General features: G+C 41.5%; 1 non-coding gene across 1 annotated transcript in view; it reads right to left on the bottom strand.

Annotated features, from left to right (window-relative positions):
- Positions 1–16,029, bottom strand: part of LOC136874213 (zinc finger protein 260) — a 45,633-nt gene that overhangs the window by 5,877 nt on the left and 23,727 nt on the right. The window contains exons 2-3 of the transcript XR_011018292.1: positions 9,670–9,776; positions 5,675–5,757 (exon numbers count right to left, since the gene is read on the bottom strand). This is a non-coding gene — a transcript (zinc finger protein 260). The remainder of the gene's footprint in view (positions 1–5,674; positions 5,758–9,669; positions 9,777–16,029) is intronic.

Here is a 16,029-nt window from a genome sequence, read left to right as displayed (position 1 = left end):
TTATTGAAATAGCGGATGTTGCAGACATATTGGCACAAAATGTGGAAGTTGGTAAGAAGTTCTAAGAAGACAAGCCTAAAATTTTAGTTTATTGGAGAAAAAGTTAGCGAAATTCTCAGAAACGAGCTGAAAACTATAGATTGGTAGAATCTAACATAACTGAAATTGATCAAGGACTAAAACAAATAGAAACTGATGTAGAGCGTAAAACAATGACTACAGAGGACCGATTTGCATCACCAGAAAAGGGGTCTATACGAAAGAAGAGGCCTATTACTGAATTCTGAATAAAATAAGATAGTGTTGCAGGGACGGTGCGTGTGAAACCACCACCTTAATGCTAGTCTGGGACTCAGGAGGTGGGCGGGTGCAGTATCGAAGGCAATTTTAAGACGCAGCCGCCACCTATGGATTGACTAGAGAAGAAAAAGGCACTGCCTTGGTTAATGCGCAGCGAGGTGCTACGTTGGATATACTCCGAGCGATTCCAGACAGTGAGCAATCAAATTTCAATTCCTGGTAGCCCGATTAAAGATTGGATACGGTGGTAAAGACCTTCAACAAATTTAACATCGTCAACTTATCAGACGCCAGAAACGTGGCGAAACACTACAAGAATTTGGGGCAGACTTCGCGCGTCTTGCTTGTATGGCTTATCATTCACCTATATGCAATTTCACAGAAGAGCTTTAATTCAGTAGAGCCTATGATGATGAATATATCCGACCAAGAATTGCAACGACCTCTTAGTCTGGCGCACCCAAATGGGTTAGATAATGCGGTGACTCATGCATTTTAATTCGAAGCTGCTACACAGAGCTCGCATCTACACGTGCAGCTTCGACGGTTGGATGAGGAGGTGCCTCTAGACGAAGAGGTAGATATGATTGCTTTGATAACCCAGTGCAATGATGATGGACAACCTCGAAGGTGGGAGATTTCTGTTGGAGTAAGCTCGGACATGTGAGCAGCCGCTGCCATAAAGACTCAAAGTTTCAGCAAAACTAAAAAGGGCCGGTGCAAATGGGCAAGCACCGCATGTCATCCCTCCTGCCCCGAGAAAAGTAGTACATATCATTTCACTCGTGCGCCGGTTAGACATTATTTTTGTCGACGGAGAGGTGAATAGTTTTGCTCGTACTTCGCATCATACATCGGGGCCAAACTAAACATATAAGCAGGATGTTACTGAACCGTCCAGCACACCCTGGACGTCACCAGTGGTTTTAGTGTAGAAGAAAGACAGGTAGATAAGTTGTTGGTCAGCAACTTTTCCGCTCCTTCCAGTTGCTTTTGTTGTGTGGCTAGGACAAGATTGTTGGCTCCGAAGAATTTTCTGGCCGGAGTGTCAGGAAGGTGAGATATGTAAAAGTTGCACAGTAATGGTGAACGAACGGATCCTAGGGGCAATCCAGCGTTAAACTTCCTCTCCTGGCTTATCTTGCTTCCAACGAGTAACTGGAATTTCCAAACACTTGGCATGTATTAACGCCAAACGATGTCGAAGGCTGGAGTAAAGTCAACAAACACCAAAGTTGTTTTCAGGATGTAAGAGGTACCACTTGGTCACAGCAATTATATTCTTGTCTCAAGCCTGCCTCATTTCGAATATGCTCTATGACAGTGCTACTCATTCTGTCATAGATGTGACCTTCAAACAGCTTATAGGAGTACGTAAGAAGGGCTATGAGGTGACAGCTTTCTGCCTAGTTGCTTGGTTTGCTAGGTTTTAAAATACAAATGGTCCTCACCTTGTAATGACCAGTCAACAGGATGTTAGTGAAGAATTTTGCCATTCTTTAGCACTTATACGTACATGAATCATGAAGTGAATGCAGGAGCGTTTAGAGTCAATGTCTGAAAATGTGGAGCAATGGCCAGAATCGGATATGAGAAACAAGAGTCACCTTCAGGTTTTGCAGCTCTTGTCGAATGAACCTGGTATGTTTTTAATCAGGAGATAGGAAACCAGCCTCGTTTACTTTCATGACGTGATTGCAAAGGGTAACATTGATATACATCTATCGAACCTGGAGGAAGTCTTTAAGCGGCTGCAGAGGGCCAAACTGAAGCTGAATGCAAAGGAATGCCAGCTCTTCCGGGAAGAGGTCAGGTATTTGTGAGACGTTTCCAAAGACGGTGTAGTCGTAAAACCGGAGAGGATACGTGCGGTAAAAGAATGGCATGTCCCCCCAGAGATGTATATGAATTCCTGAGTTTCTTAGGCCTATGCTCCTACTATCAATATTTCGTGCGCGGATTTGCCAACAAAGCTAAACGGATGAAGAGGACGAATGAAAAACAGCTTTCTTAAGTTGCAGCCGACAACCAACTTCACTGGGATGAACACTTGCCGTTATTTCAATGACATATCGGTCTTCGGTCCATGAAACGACAGGACAGACTGTGGCCACAAATGATCTTTGCTCCAATACGGCTGATGATGACCCCTAGATGGGTCGAAACTAGTACCGTATAATTTGTAATTTTGTGAATATATTGTTGTATTGAAAAGGTGGAAACGTTTACGTTATTATTATTATTACTTATATATTGATCTCAGAAGGAAAATCTACCCAAATACATCTTTTCAAAATTCCATTTATTATCCACATTCCATAATTGTACCACTAGATCTGGCACTTCGCTCGCTATTCCCATCAACCACTCTTCAATGTACAACAGATCCTTCGTTGTGGCTGGGTCACAACTTTGGAATTTACTCCCAGCTGCTGTCAGGAACTCAAAATCATATCGAAATTGAAGACTGCATGTGGAGATTACCTGTTGAATACCGCTGATTGTTTCATGTGTATGATGACGTATATTATGATTATTATTATTATGATTATTCTTCTTCTTCTTGCGTTCCGGCCTTCTAAGGACCACGTTACAATTTCAATTGTTCCTCCTTAGTTGTTCTTTCCTTTTCTTCCAGTATTCTTTCATTGTTTCACTGTGTTTCTTTTTCCTGTCTTCAGTCCACTTTGTGCCTGTTTTCTTTTCCTTCCTCCCTTGGAATCCTTCCATTTGTAAGACTTTCTTCCTAAAAATCTTTCTTTCCAATAATTCTTCTTCTCGTAATTATGATGATTATTATTATTATTATTATTATTATAGTGCAATGTACATAATATTTAGCTACTTACTCATGTACATAAATCACTTTTACGGCCATACTTATATTTCCATTTACTTTATTACTTACTGTGTTCTCTTTATGCACTGCTCATTTCTTCCAGTTTGTATCTTACTTTTTCATTATGACTGTCTCTTTCTCATTATCTATACGCTCAGAATTTTATTCTATTTTATTTGTTGAACTCTGCTTTCTTTCTTCATTATATGTTGTCCAAATCTGTAATTTTTAGCTTATCTTTGATTTTATGATAGAATAGTGTTTTTCTTTTATATATGTATTATCTGTAGATTAATTATGTGGTTAAGTGTAAGAGAGGGCAACGAGCCCTAACTTCGCCACTGCTAAAGTCAATCAATAAATAATAAATAAATTTCTACCCACAGGGCTTTGGCAATTGTCTCCACGTAACAAACTCAAGTTGGGTGACATTCTGGCTTGACTGCTATTAGAACTCCCCCTGCACAGCTGTGGGACCGAGCCCTATGGAACAATATCAGCACGTCATGAAACAGTTCTGAGTCATAAATTTTGTTGGACAACCAGCTCTCACTGACACATACAATGGTCAGGTCAAGTCTCTCACGCGATGCGTGGATATTTTGTAACCGTCCAGGTGGCATAATACTGCGCATATTGACGGTGAAAAGTGACAGATGTTCATTTACATATAGAATTATTTACTGAGTCACTGTTAACTGTAAGGAATGAGCCTGATAATGGCCAGCATAACCATCCCGGAACCGTTCTTTATTTTTCTGACGTCAGACTTTGAATGCATTGTGCAGGTTCTATGGCCATTTAGCGAGCAGCTACTACAGCGCACGAATAATCGGCTCCTCCGACAGCTATTTCCACAAAATGTGCACTATTGAGAACCTGGATCAGTTTGATATCCTCACTTAGGTTAAGCACCAACCATAATAGTGGCAGATCAGCTAACCGCAGTCTGACAACACTGTTCACATCCCTCCGCTGTGGCCGACGTATGGCTGCTAGCTCCAGGCTTTCAGCACTGCATTATGACAAACAGTTGAGAGTACATTTTTCATTCACCAATAATTTTTCCAATAGAAATGTTATCTGAAGTGATTATAGCACTTTTGGAGTATTGCACTGCAAATCATTACCACCAAAAAATATCATAAAACTCTACCAAGGACCTTCAGGGCTCTGATGCCATGGGTTACGTTTCAAAGTTTACGAACCTGGGATATCAGAATGCAGAGAGCAAAGCAGGCCTTAACGTCATCCTCATTAGTGTCAAACCACTTGATATTATGTATCTTTTCTTTTCTTATCTGGTTCCAATAATTGTCCTGCAGCTAAATATTTGTTTCCCATGCAATGCGGAAAAGCAATGGGTCAATAAACTGCAAAATCACAGGGATTTCCGATACAAAATTATCTAAATATTTGTCTCTCAGTTCTCCCAACACCCCTAGAGAGCCTGTAAAGTGATAAATAATTGTCTGTTTATCACTACTACTAACCCACAACCCAGTCATTATGTTTTGCTTTCGCACATGGAACTTTCAATACAATTTCACAGTAACTTTTACCTGATGAATTGTCACCTTCACTTAAAATCTCCTTATCATTATCATGATAACTGCCATAACTGTCCTCCAAATCATTATCAATAACTCAGCAATAGCATTGCTGTCACTGGCCTTTACTACATCTGGAACCGTGGCTAGGAGACTGACTAACACCTAATGAAAAGTTTGTGCTTTCAGAGACTACAATTGGGCGATGTGTTATGGTAGAAGTTCTCAGAAGGAGAGCAGTAAATAAACCACATTCCTGTTCTACTTATAGAAGATCGCAAAAGGGGGATCATAGAAAGGAGACCCTTGCAGGGGTGATCAAAATATAACCTAGTAAGTATGCCATGGCGCGTGAAAGTCTCATCATTTGAGCTGAAGGCCTAGCCAATATCCGCATGAATGTCAAGTCATATAAGTCCAGTAGGTTGTTAATATTGGACAGAATTTCCAAACATAAAAAACATGATCCCACAGTGCTACAGCCATAATGGGCTTGGCCTACCAAGCGATAACTACTCAGCCTCAAGGCCTGCACATTATGAAGTGATTTCTGGTCAGTGCAATGAATCTTCTCAGCCTATATTCTTGGATTTATCGACCTGGGCAGCCATCTCACCATCAGATACCTCCACAATTTTCATCAGGTAAGCTAAGTGGCATTTGAACTAGTTCTTGGATTAACGTAAAAATACACGACCAGACCAGAAATCGAAACCAGAGCCTCTGGGTGATAAGCAGGCATGCAGGACATCTGGCTGGCTGCTTTTGTATCTCACTCTAAGGTCCACTAGATAGCAAAGTACACCGAGCCTCTCAAGGGTCAACGGCTGAGTTGTCATCAATTTGGTTGGGTAAACTTGCTGACATTGTACAACACAAAGTATCACACTTTTAACATTATGACTACCTGGGCCATGGGATCCCGAGGTTGACTTGTACACAGAGGGAGTTAGTGTTACGGGTGTAAGATATAAAATGTACTTACTCCTCCTCTTCTTTGAAACATTGTACAAGTTGATCAACTGTAGGTTCTTCTATGGTTACTTCATCCTTTACATCCGCTGAAGCCTATAAGAAATATGGAAAGCAAATTGATAGTATAATAAAGGGATAACAAGAATAAAAGTGTAAAAGGTGTCCCATACTCCTACAGTAGGTAACATTGGTCAATGGTAGAATAACCCCATAATTAAATATCCAAAACCAATACCTGTTGAGATGAGGGCAATCTTATCTCTGCCGAGTATGTGTAGCATTCGGTGATGTAGACCGTCTTCCCATTGAAGATCACTGTTCATTTCTGATGGTTGCGTTTGCAGTGCACTGAGTGTGTTACTGGTACACTTCAGGTTGTGCTGCTAGTGCAGTCATGTATCAGAGCAAAACTGGAGATTCAGTAGAGAGTGAATGATTTAAATGGTGAAAATGAGTCTTACTATTTCTTGAAGGAAATGCCAGACATGGAATTCCACTATGGATTAGCTACAGGCCCGTGTTATGTATAATGAACAACATCCACAATTCCACATTCCTTCTGCAGTATTATTCAGCAGGCTATCCTGCTGACTTGCAGACATAGGATCATTCGCAGCAAGGAGAACAGATCCAGTAGGAGTCACACAGTCCACTGCTGGAGACGGAGATGCTTGTGTTGTCCCTTAAAAAACGTAATTCTTCAACAACAATTTTGTGAAGAACTGACAATACTGAGGATAACCACACACTCCTTATCCAACATGTGCAAGCTCTTTGGCCACCAGACAACTACACTCATGCTCATAAATTAAGGATAATTGCGTATTGTGGTGCCATACAACGTGGCACTATACAAAACTGGTGCTAATAGCATAGGCACATAGTGAACGCAAATGAAACATATCCGTAAGTCTACGGTATTGGTGATGAGTTGAGAAAACCGTCCCAAAACACATGTGCTACAAAACGCCACTGTTTCCTGTGCATGTACCCCGACATCAATATGGGATATGATCACCGTGCACACGTACACAGGCACAAAGGGTTGGCATACTCTGGATCAGGTGGTCAAGCAGCTGCTGGGATATAGCCTCTCATTCTTGCACCGGTGCCTGTCAGAGCTCCTGAAGTGTCCTAGGGGTTTGAAAACGTGCAGTCATACATCGACCGAGAGCATCCCAGACGTGCTCGATGGGGCTTAGGTCTGGAGAAAAGGCAGGCCACTCTATTCGCTGGATATCTTCTGTTTCACGGTACTCCTACACGATGGCATCACGGTGGGGCCGTGCGTTATCATCCGTCAAGAGTAGGGTGGGACCCACTGCACCCCTGAAAAGATGGACAGACTGGTGCAAAATGACGTCCCAATACACCTGACCTATTACATTTTCTCTGTCAAAGACATGCAGGGGTGTATGTACACCAATCATAATCCCACCCCACACCATCAAACCACTACCTCCATACACGTCACTTTCAAGGACATTACGGGGTTGGTGTCTGCTTCCTGGTTCACGCCAGATGAGAACTCGGCGAGAATCACTGTTCAGAGTAAACATGGACTCGTCTGTGAACATAACCTGAGACCACTGTTCCAATGAGCATGTACTGTGTTCTTGACACCAGGCTTTATGGGTTCTCCTGTGAACAGGGATCAGTGGAATGCATTTTGCAGGTCTCCGGGTGAATAAACAATGTCTGTTCAGTCGTCTGTGAACGGTGTGTCTGGAGACAACTGTTCCAGTGGCTGTGGCAAGGTCCCGAGCAAGGCTACCTGCAGTACTCCATGGCTGTCTGCGGGCACTGATGGTGAGATATCAGTCTTCTTGTGGTGTTGTACACTGCGGACGTCCCATACTGTAGCGCCTGGACACGTTTCCTGTCTGCTGGAATCATTGCCATAATCTTGAGATCACACCTTGTGGAACATTGAGGGCCTGTGCTAAGACCTGCTGTGTTTGACCAGCCTCCAGTCGCCCTATTATTCTACCCCACATAACGTCATCAATATGTGTTCGTTGAGCCATTTTCATCACACAGTCACCATTAGCACGTCTGAAAACATCTGCACGCTTATTACGAGATATTAGAATCATTCTGTATTGATGGTTTTCACTTTACAAAGGTGAGAAATGAGAGTATCCTCCTATTCAATACATCATATATTCCATCATTGGACGGAGTAAACAAATTAAAACATGTTTTGGCTTGTTTGGGCCATCTTCAGTGAAAAATGAGGGGGTTGAAATAATATACATAATATAAGTTAAAAAATGCCAAAAAACATACTGATGGAGCAAATTAAAAAACAAACAAAAGAGAGCCTAGACGGAAACAAAATTAGCACAAGTATACAATATTTACATCAATATGCAGGGCAAAAAACAACTCACTGCAACAAAATTCAGTGAAACAGGTGTTCATTTAAAATAAGAATTGAAACTAAAAACTGTGTTAACCTAAGTGAGTTGTTTTTGGCTCTGTATATTAATGTAAATATTGTATGTGTGTGCTATTTTGTTTCTGTCTAGGCTCTCTTTTGTTTGTTTTTTCATTTGCTAACTTATATAAATTATTTCAACCCCCCTCATTTCTCACTGAAGATGGCTCAAACGAGCCATAACATGTTTGAATTTGTTTACTCCGTCTAATGATGGAATATATGATGTATTGAATAGGAGGATACTCTCATTTTTCACCTTTGTACAGATCTGCACACTTACTCGCTGCACCGTACTCTGACATGCACCAACATACATCTGCATATTTGGACTGTTGCCAGCACGACCGTGCGACGAATGCAGGTCAAATGCAACACATGGTCATACCCCGAGGTGATTTAAAACCGTAATCTGCCCACCATACCGCTGTTCCACCATGTATCAGCATTATCCTCAATTTCTAAGCATGAGTGTATGTCGACATTACAGTTCTGCCACTGGTTCCTAGCTAGGACACTGAAGATGCACTGTTCCCAGACAGCATTTTATTTACTGAAGTTGCAGGATTCACAAGAGATGGCACATTAATTTACCAGAACACATCCGTGCAGGCAGATGTAAATTCTTGAGCAATCATGGAGATATAGCTTTAGGTTTGCTTCAGTATCAACTGTCGGCAGTTATCGTGGGTGACAGACCCGTTAGACAACACATTTTACCATAAACTTTAACATTAACAGGTACCAAGTATCACCAATTTCCATACCTACAATGAATTAACAGCTCTATTGGGGAACTTCGCCATTGCAGAAAGATAACAGATGTATTTCATGCACGATAGGCTAATAATTCAAGTTCTGTACCTTATGCAACAGCATCTAAACCAAACATTTCGTGGGTGAATGATTAGTTGAGTAGATGCCAGTAGCAGAGTCTCCCCATTCACCTGCCCTGAATCCTTTCAATTTCTGCCAATGGGAACACTACATACATGGGTGTAAGACCAACCTATCCATAACATACGTGTTACAGGGGCCTTAACAATTCACGCAACCAAATCTGAGTGCAGGTATGACCCCAAGAGTTCATGATTCACTGACAAGAGCGTCTGAAGCATGTGTAAGGATGGATGGTAACCACATGGAGCACCTCCTTAGTGTCTATATCTACGTAATACACAAATGGGCATCAGATGAGAGATTGGCCCATATCTCAACAGCTGACCAAATAAATTTTATTCTTCCACAATAAATTCAGTATTTTACCATCAATGTTAAACTTAAAAAATGGAAATGAACCAACAAGCATTGTATCATGTCGTAATTGTTAGCGCTATTAGCTGCCCTACATGTGTCCAGCAATGGAAGGAGAAAACAATGAAACACTTGTAGAAGTGCTAGTTGGAGAGTTTGTTTACTATTCTGAATCACCTAGAATAACCCCGAATGTTCACTAATTAAAAGAGTAGGATATTAAGGAGTTCAGTTCCAATATATATTAACACAGAATTGTTAAACATGAATTAAATTCTAGTCACTATAAATTAATCTGGAAGGATACTTACATATGACGTACTTGATTTTTCATCAAACAAGACCGGTTCTTCCTTGATCTCAACTTTCTGGTCCATTTCACACAGCACCTGAAGTATTTATTACTTCCACTAATTTTCTACTGAAACAAGGAACAGAAAATATATCATCACCATCATCATCATTGTTTGGGCTACAAGTTCATGGACTAACCAAGCACGGAAGCAAGCCTGTAGCTCTCCATGACCGTCAATTACTTTATCACAGCCACACAACCTCTATTCATGAATGGAATCCAAATCACACAGGTTCATAGCTTTTACTTCAAACATAATATGAATGAATCGTAGGCACATTTGTGAGAAACTGCTAATATATTACCAGTGTCCCTCCAACTCTAGAGACTGGTTCATGTCACCATATCCTGTGCTAACCTTCTTAATATCTTCATAAGCATTTGCACATGCACTGTAATGTATACCAATGCCTTACTTAATCCCCACCCCATATACTTTTCTGAAGTTAGCTGTAAGAATCCTGGGTTACTCAGCATGCATCCTACCAAAAACATTTTTCATTCCTTATGTCGCACCGACACGGATAGGTCTTAAGTCGACGATGGGGTAGGGAACGGCTAGGAGGGTGAAAGAAGCTGCCATGGCCTTAATTAAGGCATTTGCCATTTGCCTGGTGTGAAAATGGGAACCACGGAAAGCATATCTAACGCTGCCAACAGCGGGGTTCAAACCCACCGTCTCCCAAATGCAAGCTAACAGCTGCGTGCTCCCAACTTGCTTGTTACCAACCTCTCTTTCAGGATTTTTGCTAATCTTTCTCCTCTTACCAACATTATTTACTATCTATTTATTTGCAACCTGAATTTTCAACATCACGTTCAACATAACAGCACATTTCAGAAGTTTCCTTCATGTTATTTCTGTATCAGCTCTTATCCATCTTCGTTTCCATACAGTCAATGCCGTACAGTAATGTATTCTAAACATCCTTAGGAGTATCTATATTTGAGATGAACAACGGTTTTCTATTATTACCTTTATAATTTATCAAACTATGTGATATTAAGAACTTCTTCTTCAGTGAGTATCAGCTCTAGGTGTTCCTTATGAACAGTGTCCTAAGACAGTTGGTGTATTTATTTGATCACAAGGAACCTCTTGTTGTCACACCCTAGAGATCTCACCCTCAACGTGGGAAAAGGAAGCAACAAAGAGATCCATGAAAAATGTATACCAGAGAAACTAAGGAACAGTCACTGGACTTACATATAACTAGTCTGTAATCCCATCAGCATACCATATGATGGAGCAAAACTGTTTTGTACGTAAATCACTCACTTGATTAAAAAAACAACATTTATTACACTTACGACACTTATATAACACATTATAATACATAATACTGAATATTGATGGGCAGATGCCCTTGATAACAGTCAGTCACATGTTCCCGTCTCCTCTCGCACGAGGCACCCAAGCATAACAGTCTCCCATCCCCTTCCATCCACACCACTTCCAGCTGGGTGCTGAAGGGTGCTGCTATCTGTCCTAGGAAATGGTAGCGAGCAACTAGGTGGTCTAGCCATAGCTAGGCCAGAACATGCTCCTCACCATTGAATCACCATGATTCAACCAAAATAAATTGCCTGATATGCCCTCATGAGAGTTCAGTTCAATTTTCAAGTCTCACACAGGCACTGACATATAGAGTTCATGTTCAGTAACCAAAATGAGTTGATCATTCAACAAAATATATACATAAACATAAGTAAAACAGAAACACAAGCAACAAAATATTTACACACTGTTAATAGAAGGTACTAAGTAGGTTGACTGTGTCCTCATCCATTATTATGCAGTATGAATTAAGCACACTATAAGTTCTCAGTTCAAATCACACACAACACCATAATTACACTCTGAAATTAACAAAGAAACAAATATTTACATGAAACACATTATGTTTAACCACACGATCCTGTTTAGTTCTCAATAGGTAATGGAATTAACTTGTTAACAGGTCATTTAAAAAGACCACTGGTTGTTCTGATGGTAGCCACTCGTGCAAGTCCATTCTTCCTAGGGTGAACAGTCTCCACCACAGCCAACTTCCAACAGAGAGGAAGAACATCTGTTCCAGTAGATACATTCTCCTTGGGACAGGTCCATTTTTTCCTCTGCTGCAGTGAGTTCAGGTAATCGGCAGACCACCTCTTCCACAACTGCTGCTGCACTGACTGGACATGCTGCCATCGAGACAATCTGTTCATGGGCAGGTCAGTAATGTCAGGCTCAGGAATGCTTGTAAGGGGGGCACCAATTAGGAAGTGAGCAGGTGACAAATAATTAAGGTCACTGGGGTCATTGGATAAGGCAGATAGGGGGCGAGAATTAAGACAGGCTTCTATCTGAGCAGTAAGTGTACATAGCTCCTCAAATGTCAGTAGCGCATTACCCGCAACTCTTCTCAAGTGGTACTTCATGGACTTGACAGCTGCTTCCCATAGTCCGCCAAAGTGTGGAGAGCTGGGAGGTATAAAGTGCCACGTGATGCCTTCCATCGCTAATGAATTCCTTATCTCTTCACAAAAGCGGGTTGAAAGGAATAGTTTTTGCAGATCCTGCATTCTTCTGTTGGCACCAATGAAGTTAGTCCCGTTATCACTATAGATAATGGAGCATTTCCCATGTCGAGCTATGAATATCCTCAAGGCTGCCATAAAGGCTTCAGTAGAGAGGTCACTCACCACCTCCAGGTGAAGAGCCTTGGTAGCCAGACAGATGAACAATGCAATGTAGCTCTTCGTTGTCTGTTTGCTTCTTACATTTCCCCTCTTGACGAAGAAAGGACCAGCATAATCCATTCCTACATTAAGAAATTGGCAACTCTGTTGCACTCTGGTCACAGGGAGCTGTCCCATCAGCTGTTCAGCTGTTGACGCCTTGAATCTAAAACAGGTCAGGCACTTGTGGATGACTCTACGAACAACTGCCCTAGCCGTGGGAATCCAGAATCTTTCTCTTAATGATACAATTACTAACTGAGCATCTGCATGTAAAAGCCTAATGTGCTCTGCCATCACAACAAGGTTTGTGAGAGCATGCTGGGGAGGAAGGATAAGCTGGTGCTTAGTGTCATAAGGTAGTTTTGAATTTACTAATCTTCCTCCTACCCTTAGCATTCCCTTATCATCTAAGAAATGATGTAAATCTGTAATTTTACTCCTCCTTGCAGCATTTAGAGTTGAGACTGGCTATCTCTTGAGCATAACACACTTGTTGTGGAATTTTGATACAGGAGTGCAAGGCTATCTGCAGCTCTTGTGCATTTAATATCCCTAACCTCTTGTCTTGAGGATTTGCAATACTGTGAACAAATCGCCAACAATATGCAGTAACTCGAGTCAGTCGGGACAGTGACGAGTACTTCAGCATAAGTTCATCCCAATTTTTACCTATCAACATGACTACAGGAAGTGTGCTTCGTGACTCAGGTAGTTCCTCTTCTGCATGGGCCGAGATTGTGTCTGGCCATGATTCAGTGGGCTCAGTTAACCAGGATGGTCCATGCCACCACAGGTTCATACCTTGTAGTTGTCCTGGAGCAACACCTCTGGATATTAAATCTGCTGGATTGCAACTGGTAGGAACATGTCTCCATTCTGCCTTGTGAGAGTATTCTTGATTTGAAGAGACTCGGTTGGCCACAAATGTTTTCCAGCGAGTGGCAGGAGATGCGATCCAGGCTAAGACAATGGTGGAGTCCGTCCACAGGTACAACTTGCTGACTGGCAGAGACAAAGCTGGAAGGATCTTGTGGAGTAGTTGGGCAAGTAGTAGTGCTCCACACAGTTCAAGTCTTGGTAGTGTCAGTTTCTTCACCGGTGCTACTCTGGATTTAGAACATAATAACCTGACACAGGTCCGTCCTCCTTTGTCGACAGACCATACATAAAGACAAGCCCCATAAGCTTGTTCTGAAGCATCAGAAAAACCATGAATTAGTATATCTACAGGGGGTCCCTTACATGTGACTAACCGCTCAATACAAAATTCTCTTACTGCCTGTGGCTTAAAGTGAAGTTCTTCCCATTCTCTGACTAGTTGAGATGGTAGTCTGTCATCCCAGTTCAGAATGACTAGCCAAAGTTTCTGCATAAAAATCTTGTAAGAAATTACCAAAGGACTGACCAACCCAAGTGGATCAAATATTGATGCAATAACAGATAATACCTTTCGTTTAGTTACATGAGTATCAGTACGATAGGGACTGTCTGAATACAGATTGCCACAAATGAGAAAATGATCAGTAACTGGATGCCATAATAGGCCTAAAGATTTCACGTTAGTGCCTTCACCAAGACTTGAAGGCAGCTGGGTTTCCCTGTCCTCTTCTGGAACTGCTTCTAGTAATGCTGGGTGGTTTGAACACCATTTCCTGAGGTGAAATCCTCCACTCTCTAGTAAATTAATAATTTCAGACTGCTACTGAAGAGCATCCTGGATATCGTCACAGCTGCTTAATAAATCGTCAACATCAAAATTATTGTTGTTATTGTGAAATTGTTGTTATGGATCATAACTTGAAAACTGTCCACAAATGAGAGCCAGTTTTTGTATTTTCCATTGAAATGTGGAATGTTAATAGCCGGCAACTTTAAACTCGCAACACTGCTGACCTGAGTTCTTCCTGAATCTACCGTGTTGCGTGATGCCTCTTCAAGGTTCGCTATTATTTTACTCATTTCGCCCTTTACCTTGTAGTATTTGGTTTCGAATTCGGCACGCGCCTGATCATGAGCTTGCTCGTTTTCAACGTCTCCTAATTCTAATTCTGACTGCACGTCATCAAACTTCGACATTAATGCATTCATGTCTTCGTATCGTAGTTTAATTTCATGCGAATTCAAATGTTGCTGAGCGATGAAATTCTCAACGAAAGTTTCCCAGCGCTTAAGAAGCTTTTGCCTTGTTGAGGATTCCATGATGGAGGGGGTAAGACAATAACAAGTAGAAAAGGAGAGCCTTAAATGAATAGTACTGACCTGCCTTCAGTTTAGTTTACCTCTGGTGCTGGAATATCGAACCCGGGACTGCCAGATAATGTCATTCAAGTGAACTTCCAAGTATTTCCACGTGACTGTTGAAACTAGTCGTCCATACTACATGCCACGCTGGTTTCACGAGGTCCTCGTGGTGTAGATAATCCGGCCCGGTAATTGGACCATGTTTTGTACATAATCACTCACTTGATTAAAAAAACAATATTTGTTACACTTACGGCACTAATATAACATATTATAATACATAATACTGAATATTGATGGGCAGATACCCTTGATAACAGTCAGTCACGTGTTCCTGTCTCCTCTCGCATGAGGCACTCAAGCATAACAGTCTCTCATCCCCTTCCATCCACACCACTTCCGGCTGGGTGCTGAAGGGTGCTGCTATCTGTCCTAGGAAGTGGTAGCGAGCAACTAGCCATAGCTAGGCCGGAACAAAAACCATGGAATGTTCGGAGAATGAGTGCTACTGTACAAGTGGTTGTACGAGGTGGCCTGCATAGAGATCCCTTACCTAAGGAAATGCATGGACTTGGTCTATACTTATACAGGTATCATGGGTAAATATATGGAAAAAGTATGTCTGCCTGCCAAGTAGAGAAATTATGAGAAATTCCAAGAGGTTAGAATTACTGTAAGAAATGAATAGTGAAGATGACTGAGCTCGATAGTCCAGTCGCTTAAGTGCGGCCAGTAAACTTATCCAGTAATCGGGAGATAGTGGGTTCGAACCCCACTGACGGCAGCTCTGAAGATTGTTTTCTGTGGTTTCCCATTTTCACACCAGGCAAAAGCTGGGGCTGTAACTTAATAAGGCCAAGGCCAATTCCTTCCCATCCCTAGGCCTTTCCTATTCCATCGTCGCCATAAGGCATATCTGTGTCGGTGCGACGTAAGCAAAAAAACATATAGTGAAGATGCTATGCATCAAGATTACATGCACTTCAGAAAGGGCACAGGAACAAACACTGCTGCTGAAATAGTTTGATGAGCACTTTAGTAAGTGGAAATATGAACAACGCACATTTTTCTAATGGGCAAATATATTTATTTATATTTATATATATTTATGTTATAATGAATGTTGCCTTTTGTGAATAATTAGAAAAGTAGCACAATGCTGAAACAAGACAGAGCCCTTCATTCTGGCCTATTTCTACCCTTTGTGCCACACTGAAATAAGGAGGCTAACAGTTCCTAGTTACAGTATTTACTTACTGCTAGCACTGTTTGATGGAATTGAAACTGTGGTGGTTTCGCTGCTGTCCATCTGTTGAGCAAAGAGAGGAAAAGACTTCCCTTGCTATAG

The sequence above is a fragment of the Anabrus simplex genome, chromosome 5, assembly GCF_040414725.1.
Source record: "Anabrus simplex isolate iqAnaSimp1 chromosome 5, ASM4041472v1, whole genome shotgun sequence".
Classification (NCBI taxonomy): domain Eukaryota; kingdom Metazoa; phylum Arthropoda; class Insecta; order Orthoptera; family Tettigoniidae; genus Anabrus; species Anabrus simplex.
This window is presented reverse-complemented; position numbering and strand designations above follow the sequence as displayed.